The sequence below is a fragment of the Eulemur rufifrons genome, chromosome 15, assembly GCF_041146395.1.
Source record: "Eulemur rufifrons isolate Redbay chromosome 15, OSU_ERuf_1, whole genome shotgun sequence".
Taxonomy (NCBI): Eukaryota; Metazoa; Chordata; class Mammalia; order Primates; family Lemuridae; genus Eulemur; species Eulemur rufifrons.
Genome location: NC_090997.1, coordinates 97,603,450 through 97,620,707, shown reverse-complemented (window position 1 = coordinate 97,620,707; position 17,258 = coordinate 97,603,450).

The window sequence follows — 17,258 nt, the reverse complement described above, 5'->3', positions numbered from 1 at the left end:
TAATTTTGTAGTGATTAATTATGAACTTGTTTCTGATTTTGGATAGCCTCAAGTGTACATGCCTATGTTTAGTCACCACAGTTAGCAACCATGCATGAGTGTCTCATAATTATAACGACAGAGGCATTTATTGACTCAATATTTATGATAGAATATAGTCATTGATAATTTAGGCAATAATTTCTTGAAGCTCCTTCAAGCAACAACAAACAGAGGTTTATACATTGGAAGCATATTCAAAAAAATGGTAAAATCTGGTAGCACTAGAAAGTGGGAGGATAAGTCCAATGTTCAAACATACTCTACACTTGAATTAATAGTCTCTGATCTTTCAAGTCTGATTTGCTTTTCATGGAAAAATTATTTTTTTCTGATGTTATTTCTAAATACTATTTCAATTGCTTCTCTCCTTTTATACTCAACATCATATACATTATGTAAAATAATTTATATATTTGCATTCAAATTAAATTTTCAGTCTTATACCTGTATGGCACAAAGACCTACACATATTAGTTACAAAGTAAATATTACTGAGTTAAACTTTAAAGATTTATGGCTGTATCAAGAGCCAGCTTCAGGGGCAAGCAACCAATGTACTCACACAGGGTCACGCAGGGCCCTGTACTTAGAAGAGCCCCATCCCTGGTTTAGCGTTAAGTTCTTGCCTTCTTCAAAATTTTAGTTTTGCATGAAACCCTGCAAATTATGCAGCAGATTCTGACAGTACTGGGTGGGGATTTTTTGGAGCCAGTTAACAATAATATCAAAACTACAATTGAAAATGGCCTAAGCCAAAAAAGGAAATTTTGAGAGGGACATATATCAGGTGATTTTAGGGCAGGTGTAGCTCTGACTGAGACTATTGAGGGCTGTGGGATCAAGGTGCATTCCCTCAGTGTGGGCTCTTGTTCTCAGGCTGGTGGGTGCTCACCTTCCAGAACCAAGATGGCTGCCAGAACCTTCTGGGCTGCATGCTCTAGTGCTCTTTTCAGGAAGGAAGCTCTCTGTTCTCCAAACTGTAAGGCTGGTGGCGGGCACCCCTCCTCTCCCTAATGGAAAAAGAGGAAGCCCCTCCCACTCCTCCATACCCGCCCTAAAGCTGAAACAAAGAAATTCCTCACTCTTCCTGCGGAAACCTTCCCTCCAGAGAAACTCCCATCCCCCAGCCCTAAAAAGTATATAAGCCCACCCAGACTTCTGGGCGGTGCGGCTTCTCTGGTTCCACTCGTGGGACCATGAGGTTCACCTGGGCCCCTCTCTTGGGACCCGTTACCCCCACCCGGGTGCCGCCCTAATAAACCCTTTTTTACTTATCCCTTTTAACTCTGCTCGTCTTTCTTTCTCTGGCGCCGGCCACTCCAAAAAACCTTACATTTGATGCCGAAACCAGGGAGGGTGCTTTAACTTTTGACTGTGCTGCCCCTCCCATGGACCCCGGTCTTAAAACCTTACACAAACCTTTAAACCAAAGTTCTGGACTTCATTCTGGTTGGCTTAATTGATTGAATCAACCTCTAAACAATAACAACCAAAAAAAAAAAAAAAAAAACGGGGGAAAAAGAAAAATCTCTAAGACAAAGAAACGAAGATGAATGTAATGATGCTGATTAGTGGAGGCCTGAAGGACAGAATGGCTCTAAAGACAGCATGGGTGTGGCTTTCCTGAAGCTGCGTCACGGCACTCCTACCAAGAAAAGAGGAAATGGATACTCAATGGGAAAAAATTTGTTTTGATGACTTTATAGAGAAATTAGAAGTTTATTACAAAAACTGAAAAGCATTGTCACTAAGTTTATGAAGGAAAACTTAATGTGGAGAGGGTGGAAAAGTATATAAATCATTTCTGTGTAAGTTTGCCTTATATGGTCTGCTGTGTAGCCAAAACGTAAATCTTTCATGATTGATTGTCCAACATAATTTAATAAGCTAGAATGGAATAATTTTCCATATTAAAAAATACAGTAAGATCAATATGGTTCCCCAGCTGAGAAAAAAAATCCTCTATTGAAAGAGGTTAGCATAAATATGGACAAAACATTTGCCAGTGTGAAGGCAAGATGTTTAGGGATTTGGGGTATTTGTAACTTACCATGGTTGAAGGTATGTCAGATACTCTATTATTTTGAACAAAACAATGAGGGGCTACAGTGCTGAAGCATTTTTCCTCTTACAAACTAAAATTAGAGGCAGCCTTTCTTCTTTCAAAGAAACCAAAGGCTGTATCATTTGTAAGTCAGGCTAGGAGCATTATTCTTACCCTGTCAATTCTTATTAACTTTTCTTTCCAGTGACATTATTTAAGTAACCACTAGGACAAAACAAATTAAATACTGGATAGAAAACTGATCTTATGTCATTTCCAAAATATAGTCTGATCATTCTCATTGTACATTATCATTGCCATTACCTGATTAGTCAATATTTGTCTATTTTTGCTCAGATCAATTTAAGCTTAAAAGACAATATCACAAAGTAGAAAATAGTCACGTCTTCTGTAAAAATATAACTTTGATTTTGTTAAGGTGTGAAGCATATGCTTTTATTTCAGTGTCAATGTAGTCACCTTACAGTAACATAAGAACACAAATTCAACAGTGTGACTACTAATGCATAATAGAGAAAAGTGTTATTTTTCCAGCCAAAGGATCCAAGTGGGGAAAATGAAATTGATAGAAAGGTAAAAAGAGAGATGTTAATGACCTGTATACTTTTATGTTGAAGAGCAACTGGGAGCTCTGGTAGCATATTTCTCTGCCTTAAATGAGTGAGCAGACACTGTAGAAGGGAGGAAATTATTCTTCCTACGTGCATAGTGAAGATGAACTCAAAAGCTCAATTTTTTCCTTTCAATGTCATTAATATGCACAAATATATCCTGATCTTTCTTATACTTTGTGCTTTCTTCATTTGAACCACACTCAGTTGAAGCAAATACTTTCTTTGAAGAAGATGTAAGTCCCAAATTTTAATCATGTTTTGAATCATTTAAAAATTCAAGCCTTGAGTTGAGCAGCAGATATTTTGGAGTTTGGGATCCATAGTATAGGAACCAAAGAATGTTTAGCTGCCAGGCAAGACCAATGTGAAATTGTACGGGAAAGGAAAACTTCATTCAACAGATCTTGTAGGACACATGCTGTGTGCCAGGAATTGTGCTAAGACACAAGCAAGGAGTTCCTTCCCTAAGGAGCTTTCAGTTTAGAAGAAGGAAACAGACATGCAAACAAGTGCAAAAACAAATTATAGATGAAATTAATACAGATTTTAGTAGAAAACAAAAGAGAAACTGCTCACTTACATTTGTGGATAAAAACGTTTTCACAGGAGGTTGGCATGACTTTATTTTTTAGGATGGTGTCAAGTAATTAGGAGTTTGAAAGAAAGACATTTGTCTTTCCCCTCCTGGAGGTTCTCTTCTCCTCTCATTACTATTAAGCAACTGCTGTGTTAGTGTCAGCCACAGAAAGAAAAGGCCTCAGTAAAGGTTATTCAAATATCTCCAAAAAATTTACTTTTACTACCTAGCACAACACATGGTAAAGAGGTGACACTCATCGAATGTTGGATGAATGAACAAATGAATGAGTAAACAGAATGACTTTGCTTTCAAGCAGCTCAGAGTCTCTAAAAAAAGTATGAACCAGATTTTGTGAGATTACTGGAAAAGTAGAACTAACTCTAGCAGGTGAGGGGAAGGATTCACAGAAGAACATGAGTCTTAAAGAATGAGCAGGAGTTTGTTATGCAAAGGAGTGAAGGACTATTTCAGGCAAAGGTAATCATGCAATAGAGTCACGGAGGAGAGAGAGGAATTGGCATGTTGGAGGGTGGCTGTGGCCAAGGTTTAAGCATTCATGAGGGGAGGGAGCTTGGTGATGTGGTTGATTAAGTCGAGAGAAGGAGAGATTTGTTTGTATGCAACACCAAGAATGAAATGAAGAACAAAGAAAAGTTTTTGAAGGGAGGAGCATCCTCTGAATTTTTATGGCTGTCGTTTGTCATGCTCCAACTCTGTACCCTTGAACACTCTGCTTCATCATTTATGTGCGTTATCTCATTCATTTCCTCCAAAACAAGCCATGGGAATAATTCTATTATCTCCATTTCACTGAGGGTAAACTAAAGATTGGAGAATATAATAACTTCCCAAATGTCACACAACCAGTAAGACTCAGTGGAATGCAAATCAGCAAAAAGTGGCATTTGCCTATGTGAGCATTCACATGTCTGTGGGTAGGCCAGTGGAGGCAGGAATGTTATTGATCAAGCTTGTATTTTCTTCTCTTGCACACTGCCTTTATTACTGTCATTCCTGTTTTAGCATGGGCTTTTATTTTCTGGCAGTTTATAGTATACATCCAACCTGAAACCCCTCCTTGCTGCCTTAGGCCACAGCTCAAATGGCTTCATTAAGTTTTTTAAGCAACTAGATACAATGCTGCTCCGCACAGAGAATAGGCATTTTCATCTACACTTTCATTTTGTTTTGTCACCTTGTAGGCTCTTGAACACCATCTTTACTGGGGCCATTCAATGCCAGTTTGTCAGTGTGATAAAGTATCCCTGGTGTTTTACACCCAATCTCTTTCTCTTACTGCTTAAAAACCACACAGCTCCAGCTATACATGAGAAGACAAGAGTGGTTCACTGATTTTTAAATTAATGTGTCTTCCTAATGGCAATCTGATTAAAAGGATTAGAATACAAGAGGATTGTTTTATTATTATTATTCTTATTTTTTAAATGAGGATTGTCTTGAGAATGCATTTGTGGAGCTGGAGTTTGTGTGTATGTGTTAGGGGGGAGATATTTGAAAGGCTTTTATCATTATAAAAATGTAATTAACAATATATTTGTTAAATCTCCCCTACCTCCCCAATTTGAGGGAATAGCTTATTGAAATAAATCTTTTACAACACCTTTCCAAGTTATAGCAGCAAATAATTCTTTAAGGGATTATTTACAGGTGAGAGTCAATAGATTGTCATACTTGAGCAGCTTCTAGATCTCTGATCCTCCTAGAATTGATCTATTAAACAGAGTCAGACCCAATGCAGGGCCTCTGAGGATGAAGGACTCTCAGATCTTTAAAAAATGCTATTTTCTTCTAAAACTTCATTATTTTCAAAGACATGTCACTTACAATACTTGTACTTTGTAGCAAGGGCAAAATGCCATTTATTCTAACTCCATTAATCAGTCAAACCTGACAGCTTCTGGGCTGTAGTTAACCTTTGAAATTAATGATGATGAACAAATGATAGGATAAGCATATTTCCAAGGTGCTTATCTCATCTTCTTTAGAAGGTAAATGTTTTCAAGCACTCCAGAAATCTCTATGTGCAAAAGTATGTTGATTGGAAGTTATAATTTGTTACTGTCACATTTTCTAAGACAGTATTTGATAACACTGGACAAGGAATGGGAAACCTGAGCTGTGTTGTTTACTAGTTGTATGGTTTTGGATAAATTATAAGAAGTTAGGAACATCTATTAATCCTTAATTTTTAAGGGATAGAATGATTTTTACCTTTCACAATTGTGGTAAGGATTAAATGAAATATTTGTGAAAACCTTGGAGAGCCAAATAATGCTAATTAAAGATAAGATACAAATATATGACTTCTCTGAGACTCTTCTCAGAGAAGAATTAATTACTCATGTATTTTTCGTTTCAGAACTTACTATCACTAGATATTGCTCATTGTCATATTAGTGTTAGCTTTGTGTATTTTCCTGGTACTTCAACTTTGCCAAGTTGTTTGATGGTAGGGTTATTTTCGTATTTTGATATTTGAAAGCTAATTCACTTAATAGGCAGTGTTATGACAAAGAAGTAGGGTATGTTAGTCGGGGTTCTCCAGAAAGATACAACCAATAAAATGTAGACAGATAGATAGATGAAAAGGAATGTATTAGGGAAACTGGTTCACATGATTATAGAGGCTGAAAAGTCCCATCAGAGGCCATCTGCAAGCTGGCAACCATAGGATGTCAGTAGCATGGCTCAGTCCAAGTCTGAAAGCCTCAGGACCAGCAAGGCTGATGTTGTACTTCTCTGTTTAAAGGCTTGAGAAACCGTGAAGCTGCTGGTGTTAAATCCTGGAGTTCAAAGCCTGGAGAGCCTTAGTTCTGATGTCCAAGGACAGGGGAAGAGTGTCCCAGCTTCACAAGAGAAGAGATCACCTTTCCTCTGCACTTTTTGTTCTATCTGGGCCCCCAGTCGATTGCATTATGCCCACCCACATTGAGAGTGGATCTTCCCCACTCAGTCCACAGATTCACACACCAATCTTTTCTGGAAACACCCTCACAGTCGCACTAGAAGCAATGCTTTAACCAGTTCTGTAAGTTTTCCTTAATTCAGTCACACTGACACCTAAAATTAGCCATCACATGAGGTTAGGCAAATGATAAAGGAGGCCAAGTTTATCTTTGATACTTTTCCAACTGTCTTTAGTTTTTGTACCTGTCTCGGACATTTCCTTCCATTTCTCTCTCCATCTGTTTATCTTTGGATGGGCTGCCTCTGAAGTAGGTGCTTATTAATTCCTGAATAAATGGGTACACAATTTAGGAGGTATTTGCATAGGTGCAAACTTTTGAAAAAGGAAAAACCCTGAAGTTCCCAAAATGAACACAAAGAAGCATAAGTCCAGCCAGCATTTTGGGTAGTGAAAGATGGGAGGGGTATTTTAGAACTAAGAGGACTGAAAATTATTTTAATACCTAAACCAGGTCAGCCTTCTAAGCGTCCTCTTACTTTTTCAGGCATCCCAGCCACATACTCATAGAATGTAGGAACTCTGCATTCTAATATATTTTGATAAAGTTGATTACAAAAGGGCAATTAAAATGACCTAAAAATGAAGAATTAAAAAAGAAAAACAATGATAATGAAGTATATAATTTTAATTTTAAAGTATTGGAAAGAAAAATAAGAAATATACCTGCTTCTTGAGAAATATGTGCAGAGAAAATGCAGAGGTCAAATTTTAAAAGCATAAATTCATAAAATCTATTTCCTAATCATTTTTATATGGTCTGACACTTTACTGTCTATTAAGTAAGTTTTTCATCAGCAAAGAGCAATAGTTGGACCTCTTCTGCCCCCATTTCAATGTCCTTGATTTCCTTTTCTTGTCTGATTACTCTGGCTAGGACTTCCAGTGTCCCACAGATTTTGATAACTTGTGTCTCCTTTATCATTTAGTTCAAAGAATCTTTTGATTTCCATCTTAATTTCCTCCTTAACCCAATAATAGTTCAGCAGAAGGTTTAGTTTCCATGACTTTGTGTAGAGATGAGAATTTCTCTTGGAGTTGATTTCTAATTTTATTCCACTGTGGTCCAAGAAGATGCATGGTATAATTTCTATTTTTTTAAACTTTTTGAGACATGCTTTGTGGCCTAGGATATGGTTAATCTTAGAGAATGTCCCATGTGCTGATGAGAAAAATGTATATTTAGTGGTTTTTGGGTAGAATGTTCTGTAAATGTCAGTCAGGCCCATTTGTTCTAGAGTTCTGTTTAAGTACATCATTTCTATGTTTATTTTATGTTTAGAGGATCTGTCCTGTTCTGTCAGAGGGGTGCTAAAGTCCCCAGCTATTCCAGTGCTGCTATTTATCATTTTGTTTAGATCAAGTAGGATATGCTTTATGAATGGGTACACCTGAGTTACTTGCATAAGCATTTAGAATTGTTATATCTTCTGTCTGAGTTGTACCCTTCACCATTATATAGTGACCATCTTTGTCTTTCATTACTTTTGTTGATTTGAAGACTAAGTTATCTGAAATGAGAACTGCTACACCAGCTTTATTTTGGCTTCCATTTGCATGTAATATTATTTTCCATCCCTTCACCTTGAGTCTGAATGCATCCTTGTGGGTTAGATGTGTTTCCTGAAGACATCAGTTACTTGGCTTATATATATTTATCCATTTGGCCAGCTTATGTCTCTTTAGTGGGCAGTTCAAGCCATTTACATTTATTGAAAGAATTGGTAAGTGGGGCAGATTTCTGTTCATCCTGTTGAGTTGAACTTTGTTGCTTTGTTTTCTTTCTTGGGCCATTGTGGTATATGGCCTTTGGTCTTTAGATTTTGGATGATTTTACACTGGTGATTGTCTATTGTGCTGATTAGTGTGTAACACTGTTTTTAGTACGTCCTGAAGGGCAGGTCTTGTCTTGATGAATTCCCTCAGTCTTTGCTCATCTGAGAAGGTCTTTATTTTTCCTTCATATAAGAGACTTAGTTTTGCAGGATACAAGATTCTAGGCTGGACATCATTCTGTGTGAGAATAGTGAGAATGGGACCCCAGTCTCTTCTGGCTTAAGGTCTCAGTTGTGAAGTCTGCAGTTAGAAAACTCCAAAGATTCTGCCGTGAAACTACTGGCATTGATAAACAAATTCAGCAGTCTCAGGTTGCCACATCAACGAACAGAAATCAGTAGCATTCCTATATGCCAACAGCAGTCAAACTGAGGACCAAGTCAAAGACTCAATACCCTTCACAATAGCAACAAAGAAATAAAATACCTAGGAATACATTTAATTAAGGAGGTGAAAGACCTCTACAGGGAGAACTATGAAACACTGAGGAAGGAAATAGCAGAGGGCAGGCGGAAACAGGTGGAAAATCATACCATGATTGTTGTTTGGCAGAATCAATATTGTTAAAATGTCTATACTACCCAAAGTGATCTACAGATTCAATGCAATCTCTATTAAAATACCAACATCATTTTTCACAGATCTGGAAATTAATTCTATGCTTCATATGGAACCAGAGAAGACTCCATATAGCAAAAGCAATCTTAAGCAAAAAGAACAAATTGGGATGCATCAATTTATCAGACTTCAAGCTATACTACAAGGCTATAGTAACTAAAACAGCATGGTATTGGCACAAGAACAGAGACATAGACCAATGGAACAGAACTGAGAACCCAGATTTAAAACCATTCTCATGTTGCCATCTGATCTTTGACAGAGCAGACAAAAACATACCACTGAGTTCTACTCAGCCACAAAAAACAACAGTGATCCTCTTATATTATCCTGGGTGGAACTGGAGCCCATTCTACTAAGTGAATTGTCACAAGAATGGAAAAACAAGCACCACATGTACACACCATCAAATTGGTATTAACTGATCAACATTTATGTGTACATATAGTAATAACATTCATCAGGGGTTGGGCAGGTGGGAGGGGGAGGAGGGGGATATATATTCACACCTAATGAGTGCAGTGCGCACTGTCTGGGGGATGGACATGCTTGAAGCTGTGACTTGGGTGGGGCAAAGGCAGTATATGTAACCTAAACATTTGTACCCCTGTAATATGCTGAAATAAAAAAAATATGTTTATGGATCACAGTTTGCAAAAATGTTCTGACATGCATACACAAAATTGTGATGCATACTACACATTTCATTCTGCTTAAAAGATACAAATTACTACACATTTAGAGGTGTCAAACTTCTGAAATTTTTAATACTTTGTTATTTAAAAAAGCAGATATTTCATTTATACAGATCCTTTTTTAATATGTTCTGCTTATAAAGCAAAGGCTGTAAAATTCAGAAATGCCAGGGACAGATTTTAGTTCAAGTGCTAGAACAAGTATGTGAATGCTTTAGAAAAGTGCTCTGTATTTTGACACACAAGACATAGCTTATACAAAGTACTAAAAATAAAAGTGAAAATTTCTTTCAATTAGAGCATAATATATAATTTGAGAAAATATATCACATACAACATTTTCATGATGCTTTATCTTTAAAGCCTACCTCCTTAATAATTCTAACTCATTTTTCATCATTGTGAGCTCTGTCACCTCACAGTAAAAATGGGTCCCAAAGAGGTTGGGTATATTTGCAATTTGACACATCATCAGTGGATTCACACAATGTTTATCTATGTGATTAGCTGCTCCAAGAAGGCTATTGTCCTAGGTGCCTAGTCTCGAAATCAAAAGAACTGAATGAATCAAAATAGCAAAATTGGAGCAGGGACATATTTTTGCAAAATGAATGTAGAGTTGTTCTTAAAGACTTTCAAATTTATAATCCCCTTGAAACTAGAGCAAATGGCATTAAGAATCATAATAAAATTTTAAAACCTTTAATTACATTTTTAAATTATTTTATAGAAGTAATTGAAGTTTTGAGAAGTGAAAAACTTGCCTAAGGTCCCACTATTTCTTTGTAGCAAAGTCAGAGTGTTTGTTTTACCAATCCAAAACCATTCATGTTATGGAAACTTATAAAAAGAAATGCAAAGTATACCTGGAAAATATATATAGTAGCATGCTCAAGTACCCTGTTCAGATGGAGAATTATGTAGTGTTTTAAGGGACGTGTCTGTAAAAAGAAAACAAATTTACTTATTATTTTATTTATTAATTTTTTTTTTTTTTGAGACAGAGTCTCACTCTGTTGCCGGGGCCAGAGTGCGGTGCATCAGCCTAACTCACAGCAACCTCAAACTCCTGGGTTCAAGGGATCCTCCTGCCTCAGCCTCCCGGGTAGCTGGGACTACAGGCACACACGACCATGCCTGGCTAATTTTTTCTATATTTAGTTGTTTGGCTAAATTCTTTCTATTTATAGTAGAGGCGGGGTCTCACTCTTGCTCAGGCTGGTCTCGAACTCCTGACCTCAAGCAATCCTCCCTCCTCGGCCTCCCAGAGGGCTAGGGTTACAGGCATGAGCCACCGCACCTGGCCAAATTTACTTCTTAATCTCTCTCTCTCTCAATCCTTCTCTTTGTATCCATCACCCATCTAGCTATCATTATCATTATCATCTACCTTTAGCTTATTGGTGAAAGGCTGAACTTGGTGCTATACAGATTTTGTTTTCTCTGAAATTTCTACCTTAGGCTCTGAGCAAAATTCCTGTGCTAAGCTTAAATTTCCTTGTATGCACATGGGTATATTAATGATCCCTACAACTAAGGTTACTATGATTAAATGGAGTAACAGATGTGAAGTACTTAACACAGTCTTTGTCATAATCACCATTTAAAATATATGAACATGCACATATTTACAAATGTATACATACTTTTGCAGATGGACTATTGATTCTGCTGTTTATTTGGTTTGCGGACTAGTAAAATACTGCCAATGACAGATTATTGAAAATATTATCTGTGGGGAGAGTTAATGTGCTATATCTTGTCAATTCGTTTTAATTTCTTTGGAATGGTTACTTCTAGCCTGAAGTCTCCCAAATTCCCTAAGTGTTCCCCAGAATTCTCATTCTGGCAGTATCTATCCATTGCTGCTGGTACCAAGAGGCTTTCCTAATATAACTCGTTCATCATTGGAGTCGGGTTTTATTCTTGGGCTCCATACTCAGTACTTAATATGATATCTCTATGTATGTATAAGTGTGTTATGATTGCTTAATGCATTACTCTTTTCAGATAAGTGATTTACATTTAACTGAAGTTGTTAATGGTTTAAGCTAATGGTTCTAAAATTTGTGTATGCATCAGAATCAAGTGAGGGCAATGAAACACAATTTATTGGGGCCTATGCCCAGAGCTTGTGATTCAGTAGGTCTGAAGTGGGACCTGAAAATATGTATTTCTGACAGGTTCCTGGGTGATGCTGACAGTGTCAGTGCAGAGACCAAGCACTGAGGACTGCTGCTGTCAGCTACAGGAATACTACTAGGAGTGTGAAGCATCACAAGTGAGTTACTACAGGAGGCACTTGGTGGTAAGGGAAACTTTAAGTATGCCTCAGGAAAATAGTTGGCGATAACTTGGCAGTCAAGTGACTTATGCCATGAACCAAAAACATATTTTAAATTAGAAAGCTTGGAAGATTTTTTTTCCCATAGTTAGTCCCTAGTTTCTTTATTCCACAGAAATTTCTGTGTGTGTACTGTACTAACTTATCAAAATCCACACACATCTGCAATCTACTGCGTAGTCCCAATACATTTTATTTAGATTTATATTTCCTTTCTACAGGTGTAAGGAATCTAAAGGTCTAAGATAATCCCTGTTTTCTTGGGCCTCCTCGAGGATCAATATGTTGCTACTAGAATGAGAAAGATAAAAACCTCACCTCTATTGGAGTTGCTATCATTGCATGGGAGAGCTATTGACCAACATCCCAAACCCTGGGGCTAGTTGTTGGTGAATACTTCGTGAGTCCTTGGTGAATACCATTGAAATAAAAGGGAAATTCATGTCCAGTGTTATAGGATTCCTTAAATACTCTGAATGGTTCAGATGATTCTGTTTCTTTTGAATTTTCCACATAATAATTTTAATTTTCTAGTTTATGTTGCATACATATGCCTGGCCAGAATCCGACAACTGAGTTCTTTAGGATAATTATCAAGAGTGTCTTGGAACAATTGGTAACTGCGTGAAAATTCATGTTTTCAAAAGTGAGTAATTACATGCACAGGTATCAAACAATATGTGTACTGAAGTCCTCATTTGAACCGATTATGAATAATTGTCCCAAACTGCACTCAGCTTTTCTATCCTGAATGCTCCACATGTTAAGTTCCAGTCCAACACAAGCTGAGCTTCAATGCCTCCTTTTGATTGCTGAAGTCTGCTAGAAAATGTTTCCTCTGCGGTATTTGCCAGAGGGCGCATACTCCCGTCTCCTCTTCCTGCACACTGAATCTTCTCTCCACAGCAAACTCGTATGCCTCACCCTTTCTCTTTCTGAAGACTTTCTTTGTCTCTGTGAAGTCTCATTTGAGTACTTGATGTTATGACATGCTGTCTTGCTGCACATCCGTATTTTGCCACAATTTGTCATTCTAAAATAAGCTATTCTTAATTTAGCTTTAGATTTTCTTCACTGTTTTAATTGAACTTCCTGTCAATTGTATCACCTGTCTGAAACTTGTTATAGATGTTAAAAATAAATAATTTGAAACAGGCAACTATTATATTTAGATGTTCATACTCCCCTGGCCTTTTACTGTTTTATTCTTCTCTACTTTTACTTTTCTCTAAACTCAACTCCTTGACATAGGTAGCATTTCATTGCACCTGAGTCCCACCTGAGTCCCTTTTGTGCTTCTTTTCCTAGATGTCATATACTAATTATGGATATTAATAACAGAGATGAAAACATAACTTTGCTCCTTTTTTTTTTCCATTCTGCAATTTCTTTATGCGTTCAGTCTACTTTGCAAAGGGAAGAGTTAGCTCATTAGCTCTTTGTGGAAATGGCCTAAAATTATTTAAGAAAGACAAAGCTGGAGGACTGGCTGTTCTGCTGGGAATGTAACAGTCAGTCATTAGTGATCTAGAGTCTAGACTTAGTGGACAAGTTACCTAACATCTCTGTAGCACAGGTCACTTATCTGAAAATTAAGGATACAAAGAGTATCTACTCATAGAATTCTTATTAGAATTAAATGATGAATTAACATTTGCAAGTGCCTAACACAAAATAAAACTATTTGTTAAATAACATTGTTAAAACTACCAGAAAGAAGACATTCACATATGGGACTTATTCGCATAATGTGACAGCAATTAAATTAAAGTGAGGGGTGACTTCGCAACAGCAGCAAAAAATGCTAGAAGATAATTGTTCAATTATCTTCAAAGTTCTAAAGAAAAATCATAGGCTAGGAGAGAGTCTAGAGACTGAGTTCAATCGTGTGGCCGATGACATAATAAGATCCTAAACTCTGGTCACACAAAGCGTGAAGAGCTTCCTGGTGGGAGAACACCTTCATGTGCCAGGAGGGTGATGCCCCTTGATTGCATGGGGAGAGGGCACGGGAGCTCTCTGTCTGGCTGTTCCTGAGTTGTATCATTTATCATAAAGCTGGAATTGTTAAGTCTTTCCGCAAGTATTGCAATTTTTTCTAGAGAATTAATCCTGAGGAAGTCATGGAACCCCCTGAATTTATAGCTGGTGGTTCAGAAGTGTGGATGATGTCCAAGACTTGCAATTGGCATCTGATGCAGGGACGATACTGTGGGGTACTTTGCCCTTCACCTGTGAGGTCTGTGCTAACTCTGGACGGTTACTGTCAGAGTTGAGTTGAACTGCCGCCACCCGGTTAGTATCAGAGAACTGGTTCGTCAGAGCAAGGTAGAACAAACAATGCTTACAGACATAAAGAAAGCAGAAAAGTAACCATCAGTGCAAAATTAACTAAAAATTCCACTAAAAGTGATATTTTAGTAAGAAATAAACCTAGAAAAAAAGTAGTTTCATGAAGAAGATAATACAGATTACTGCTAAAAGGTAAAAATTTTTGATAATTCTCATGAACCCCTGATAAGAACAAAAATTTGTTCTGGGCTAAAAAATAGCTGTAACTAAAATTTTAGATACTATTAAAGATGTAGGAATGCAGTTCTGAGTGTGTTTAAGCCAGATAATAATATCCTTGCTTTGATTGGAAAGAGGACAGAGATTTCAATTAATTTTAGATTTTATTAGGAAAATATAGAGGTAAGTATCTCTGCCCACAAATGAATCTATCCATATTATCCATGAAGATAATCTTTAAAGCCATAGAAACTAATTATATTACTTCCAAAATACTGAAGAAAAAGAGATTAAATGATACTTTGAATCTTCAACTTAAAGATCAGCAGGGAAAATAAAACAAAATGAAATGTTTGCTAAATAAGAACACAGAATGAGGTTATGTAAATTCATACATTTCAGTTATGTTAATAAATATAAACAGATTAAATCCAATGATCCAGATACAGAAATCATTATGGTTGAATAAAAAAAAAATGCAGCTGTGTTCTGCTTTCAAAAAATGATTGATGGCAAAATCAGAAAGAAAGATTGTCCATAAAGTGTGGAAAAAATATATACAAGCAAATACTGACAAGAGTGAACTGGTATAGCAATATTAATCTCGGATAAAATAAAACTTAAAGAATTCAACACAAAAAATATTAATAAGGGTAAAGAGTATCATGGCTTAAGGTTAAGAGAAATAATCTACTAAAAACTCTGTCTTAAACTTTGCATCAAAACATGTAAAACGTGAACATGTAAAACAGTAAGTGACAGATTTACATAGAGAAATGGTCAAATCTACAATCATAGAGCAAGATTATACACTTTTCTCGAGAACTGCTAGGTAAAGAAGACACAAAGAAAAAAATATTACAGCTATAGGAGATTTGAAGAAAATAATTTATATGTTCCAGCTACTAGAGAAGAAGCAGATGTGAGAGCACACAAGAGAGTTCTAATAATAGTTCCAATATGTACATATAATAATTAATAGAATTCTCCCTCTCTGTCTCTCACACACAAGCACGTACACACACACACACACACACACACAAGCACATATACAGAACATAGAATATTTACCTCTCCCAAAAATGATCATGGGCAGGATTACAAAGGAAATCCCAACAAATTACAGAGAATAGAATAAGAGTCTCTAATATCATTAAAATCGGAGAGCAATGCAGTATTCAAAACAGTAAAACGAAAGCACTCACATGCATTTGGACAGTTTTAAAAAACACCTCCCAAACCCTCCGAACCATGGTTTATTTTTTTGTTTGTTTGTTTGTTTGTTTTTTGAGATACAGTGTCGCTTTGTTGCCCTGGCTAGAGTGAGTGCCCTGGCGTCAGCCTAGCTCACAGCAACTTCAAACTCCTGGGCTTAAGCGATCCTACTGCCTCAGCCTCTCGAGTAGCTGGGACTACAGGCATGCGCCACCAGGCCCAGCTAATTTTTTCTATATATATTATAGTTGGCCAGATAATTTGTTTCTATTTTTAGTAGAGACGGGGTCTTGCTCTTGGTCAGGCTGGTCTCGAACTCCTGACCTGGAGAGATCCACCTGCCTTGGCCTCCCAGAGTGCTAGAATTATAGGCGTGTCTTTCCATTTTCTCTATGTGGTTACATTTAGTAATGATGGACAAACATCAAGCTCTAGGGGAAAAAAAATCATCCTACAAACATCTTAGATTATTTTTAAACTCCAATTATAATGCAATGAAATAATTTTTCAAAGACCACCAAAGTGTCATTCTTTCAAAGTTCTAGAGCATAAAACAAATGCCTTTACAATGTAGAAAAACATAAAATGATTTGAAAGGGATAAAATCATAACGAAGAAGAAGGGACACACCAGTTTTGCCATTTCTGACTTTTCCATCAAGGCACTGTCATGATGAATTCTAAGGGCATTAATATTTGGCCAACAATGTCTATGAAGATGCAACATAATAATTAATTTCAATCTTCCAACTAATTGATGTTCAGTAGTGTTTTCAAGTAAGAGAGTGGCCTTGCATTATGTAATCATGAATGTAAAAATATCTTCTATCACAGTGACAACCATCTTACACAGGAGGACATCTCATCTGTCAAAAGAAAAGGGGATTTTTTTTTTTATGTTTTGTTGCTGAAGATGTTTATGTTTACACAAGCAGGCAAGCACAGATGAAAACATTTTAGCTACCGCATAAAATGATTTTTTTTTTTGAAAATGAGTTTAATAAGCTCCTTTTCAACTTTAGTACGCAGTGTATCTTGCCAACATGTTCAGAGACTGATGAATACTTCTAATATCAACTCAGAATCTTACCAATACTAGCACTGTGGATGCTCCAGCAACAGGATATCAGAACACATTATTTATAGTTATTTTTTAGGAAAAAGATTTTCTCGGTGTTTGGTGGCAACGATTAACCTATCCTGCTAACTGCAGACTGCATCTGGTTGGGAAAATCCTTGCAGAGCAATGTTCTCTGGGAATTCAAGCTGGGTAAACATGGCAACAAGAGAAGATTTCAATAGTATCTGCTGTATTTGTGGATTGTTTTATTCTATGCTAAATATTTAAGAGAGGAAAGTTAAATTCAGTCCTACTATTCTTGCAAGAAATGATAGGCGTTGTCTCTTATTTATTGAATGACTGAATATACTTCAAACTTATCCTGTGTTTTAGGTTCAATGATTACAAAAAGGTAATGAAGGTTGGTGAAGTCCAAAGAGGTTACTTAAAATATGTTTTTAGGCCTTCTGCTGCCCCTGGGCATTGTTACAAAGTGAATTGAAAGATCAAAGTGGGCAGCTTATACTGTCTCAGACCCCAATTCTACAATAACTTATGTTTTGTCTTTGTAACTGCAGTGATAGGTTTAAACTCTTGATTAATTTACTTTCTGTTTATCAAAGCAATATCTACACATAGTTTTAAAGTCCAATGTCACTACAAGGTGTATAAAGAAAGAAAGGGGTCCCATGT